Below are 4471 nucleotides of genomic sequence, written 5' to 3'. Positions count from 1 at the left end.
CCCCCACCCCCACCCCCACCCCAGCCAGCTGGTGTACGCTCAGAAAATCCAAACTCATTTCCATGTGAGTGGAGGGGGATATAATTAGGAAGTCCCCTTCCCCAAGTAGAAAGAGAAGGGAGCATCCTGCATGCCCTAGACTCACTGGCAGCGGCAGCAAGGCAGAGTAAGACCAGCTTAAAGGGGTCTCTGCCCATAAGGAGCCTAGAGCTAGCTACCAGACAACCTGATGACCCAGCGGTGACTCTCTTAGAGAGCCCAGGCCCAATCCCTCTGCAGTCACCTGAGCAGCCAAGGCAGCTCTGCCATCAGCCATTCTCTCAGAGCTGCCTGCCTGCCTGCCTTTGTAAAAGGGTCACCTCCCCCTAAGGCCAGAGAGGACCCACACCCACCACCTCTGCTTGTGCCCATGAATGGGAAATCCACCCAATTCAGTAAGCTATTATCTAGTGCCTACTGGATGTCTAGCCCAAGGCAGGTTGTACTGAGAGGAGACAAGATGAGGAGCAGGTAGCAGAGGTGAATGTTCAATCATCAGAACTCACAGACCTAGGCTTGACTCATGCACAGCAGACACCAGCAAAGACAGACGGGCAGGCTGCCCCGGTCCCGGCCCCAGCCCCAGCCCTCTGCCCTGCTCCCTGGCCAGGAAAGTTTTGCTACCAAGAAGTTTAGCTTTACCATTCCACATTTTGCTTCCAGCTGTCCCTCCTTCTTTTCTGACAGCCCCAAGGTACCCCAGCAGCCCAAAAAGGTAAAATCAAGATGCCTCCAGAGATAGTGCAGGGCTAGGTTCCTGGCTCACTGGGTGGGGCCAACAGCTTCATGAAGCCCAGGGACACACTGCCCCAGAGAGAGGAAGAGTGTGAACAATCTCTAAGAGATCCTCCCCAGGCCTGCACCCAAGCCTGTGGCCCTGAAGTCAACAGCGTGGCCTGGTCCAGGCTAGCCTCCAAGCCGGACACTCAGTTTGCAGCCCAGTGCCTCATCTGCTGGACATGTATGATCCCTGGTGTCTGCCCTCTCTGTGCAAAGTTAGGGCAAATTAAGAAATCACCTGTCCCTGTCTATAAGACCTAACAGCTCAAGTGAGTTCAAAATTAATCATAACATTGCACGGCAACTCACAACACACAACCCACTTCTTCCTACATCATCCCTGCCTGTCCTACATTCTCTCCTACACTGAGGGAGCAAGCATAACCCCATTTTAGGGAAGGAGCCTGAGATACCAGGAGGGGCAAGAACCTGCCCAAGGTCAATTAGTAAACAGTGCAACCAAATGGAAACCCAGGTTTTCTGACTCCAATAACAATTGCTAACACTGCAGTTACTATCTGCTGTGTGCTTTCCATAGCCTCATTTTAACTCATTTAATCTTAGCAATCCTATGAGAAAGGAGCTATTTTTCACCTCCCTTTACAAACGAGGAAATTCAGGCACAGAGAGCAGATGTGATATGCCCAGGATCATACAGCTGGTTAGAGGCAGGGCTAGGTCTTTCTAGGGCCCTCACCCTTAACTTCTCTCAGTGTGATGTGCCCTTGCACTGCTGCCCCCCATCTGTGGCTGGAGTCTGGATCCAAACCATCCTCAGAAAGACCCAGACAGAGCCCAGGTCACCAGGTGCTGAGCAGAAGGCAGGCCAGGGTCTGGGCTCAGCCTCCCAAGCAACAGGGCAGCAGATAGAAACTCAGGTAGATGCCAGAGAATCTCTTTTCCAGGCTGGGGGTTTTGGAAGGGTGCAGGGAGTAGTACTGGAGACCATCCTCCCCCAAGAGCCAGCCAACCTGAGGACCAAGGGCCAGGGCCAGATGGCAACCTATTCCTGGTTAGCTACAGGCAGCCAGGGGAGGGGAGGACTGAACCTATGAATTGAGGCAATAGAGAGGGAAGGGCAGCTAGACTGGGGCAGTGGAAGGGAACAGGTACCAGACCTAGTGTTTAGGCATTGACTTTACCTCCTCAGGCAGCACAGGGAGATCAAACCAGAATGGTACAGGGAACTGCTTCATTGGAGGCTAAGGCTGACTCTTGAGCCTGGCAAGGACAAGGGCACAGTCCCCACTGACTGCCAATGATGGGAAATGGACCAGCAGAGGAAGCAACACATGTAATGTTGGCAGATCAGAAGGGGAGGCACATTCCTGTCCTTCCCCTCCCCTAACTCCACATTTAGGGGAGGCAGGGAGAAGGCTGGGAGAAAGAAATGATGTAGGGGCTTCTATGAGAAAAATACCTTGAAGAGGTCACTTCCTGAGCCCTATGGGCAGCTCAGCCACAGCCAAATCCAAGAAGGGCCCTTGGGAACCAAAGAAACAGACACACACAGACAGGTTCATAGTCCCTAAACGGCAGCAGAGGCCCTGAGAGTCCTCCCCAATGTTTCGACTGAAGCCTCTCACCTTTCAGGGCCCAATTCAGCTCATCCCTCCATTCTCCAAGCTCCTTCTGACCCCCTCCTCAGCCCTGATTCCATGGCTACACATTTGCATAGAAGGGTGACCCACCCCAAACAAGAGGCCTGTGGGCAGCATAAGGAGTCAATAGGGAGATAACGCATGCAGATACATGGTCATCCATAAACAGCTCACTTTCTTTCATGCATACAAAGATCCAGGAATCCCAGTTCCTGGGATCAGAAGTATCTCTCAGAGGGCATTCAGCCCCCTACAGCCTCACCATGCTAAACCCCACGCCTGCTGCAAGGCCTCAGAGCCAGGCCATCCAGCTACTAGCACAGCAACGATTACTATTGCCCACCACAACTACCACCTATTGCAAGGGGCAGAGAGGCCAGGAGGTCATGAGAATGAAAGAAATGGGTGGGCTGGGGCCTGGGGAACACTGGAGGGCACCTGCCCTGTTTACATGGCAGTTGCTACTCAGCTCCAGCCCAGGGGACCACGGAGAAGTACACCCAGAAGTAACAGATAGTCTAATCTTTCAAGAGAAGCTGAAATTTGAGTCTTTGTCGAAAATCCCAGTTTCAAAATATTGGAAAATAATTCAAAAATTAAAGAGGATGTATATGATCACATAAAAACAGGTCTGTAGGCCACATCTGAGACCTCCAAAACACTGTGTGCTTCCTGTGGGCAGGCCCATGACTATCTCAAGGGCATGGGCACAACAGCCTTACAGTGACCACCGTATCTAGCCCAACTGCAAAACAACGATGTCAGGGCTTGGGGCTACACTAGGCGAGGAGTGCAGAGGAAACCCTCCCTGGGCTGTACAGGCCCTGGTACCACACCTTACCCTCTCCTCAGTGTTCTGCCCACCTGCAAACCTTTGCCAAAATGTGCCCCTCAAGCACCTGCCTCTTCCCCACCTAGCCAAGCCTGCCTCTTACTCCTAGGCCAGCTCAGAGCCCACCACTTCCTGGACATGAGTGGAGAACTTCTCAGAATTGCCATCACCTTTCTTAGCCCCAAGGGTCAACAGTTCCCAGTGGCACCTCATTCCTGCATCACTGTTCTCTGTCCTAGTCATTCTAAGCACATTTTTATTTGATTGACCCTACCTTAAATTGTTAAGTCTTGAGTCTGGCCAGCCAACTTAAGTGGGAGACAAAACAAGTAAAAATCCACAGGGGAATAATCAGTGACGGACAGGGGACTGGTAGGGAAGAGACAGATCTTTCCTATTTCCATCAGGACACTCAGCTCACCTAAAAACCTGACAGGTCCTCCCTTTCAGAGACTGCCCAGCATCCTTAACCCCAAACTTGGCCAACATGGCACTGGGTTTGTGGTGGGAGCGCCACCTGGTGGCCACTCTGGAACAGAGCCGAGTCTTAGCACAGGCTGTGTATAGATATGAGCGGTCTTCAAAAAGTTCATGAAAAGATTCGTAATATCTCTTAACACCATTTTTCCATGAACTTTTTGAGGGATACATTTGGAACTTTTATACTCCCAAGCCTTTCTGGAGACAAACTCCTCTCTCCACCCCACTCCCATGCCCCAAATCCATCTCTGAGCCTCCATGCTCAGCGCCCAAGGCCGAGCAAAATCTCGAGGAAGTCATGTGGAATCTATCTAGACAAAATCTCCTGACTAAACTTGGCTGGGAGGCCAAAGATCAAGTCCTAGCTTGGACACTGACTTAGCAAGGCCCTGCCCTCGCACAGGCCTCAGATTCTCTGTTTACAAAATGAGAAAAAGGAGCTAAAACAGCTGTTCCGCTGGTCTATCTTCCTCTCTAGACCAGAGAGACAAAGTTTTCTCATTTCTATCTTCCACATTACCTTCTCGCTTGTAAGCTGAATTAAATACGCTTTTAAAATGATCTCCACAGGAAAGGAAGTATCCCAGGACCCTCCCAGCTCTGATATGACCCTTGGGCTGCTGGGGCCATTTCAGTGAGGAGATACACATGCAGGTGTGTGATCACCCACAAAGAGTTCACTTTCATTCATGAATACAATGATCCATGAGTCTCAATCCTTGGTATTAGAAGTAGCTCT

This window comes from Galeopterus variegatus, unplaced genomic scaffold (assembly GCF_000696425.1).
Source record: "Galeopterus variegatus unplaced genomic scaffold, G_variegatus-3.0.2 Scaffold522, whole genome shotgun sequence".
NCBI lineage: Eukaryota > Metazoa > Chordata > Mammalia > Dermoptera > Cynocephalidae > Galeopterus > Galeopterus variegatus.
This window is presented reverse-complemented; position numbering follows the sequence as displayed.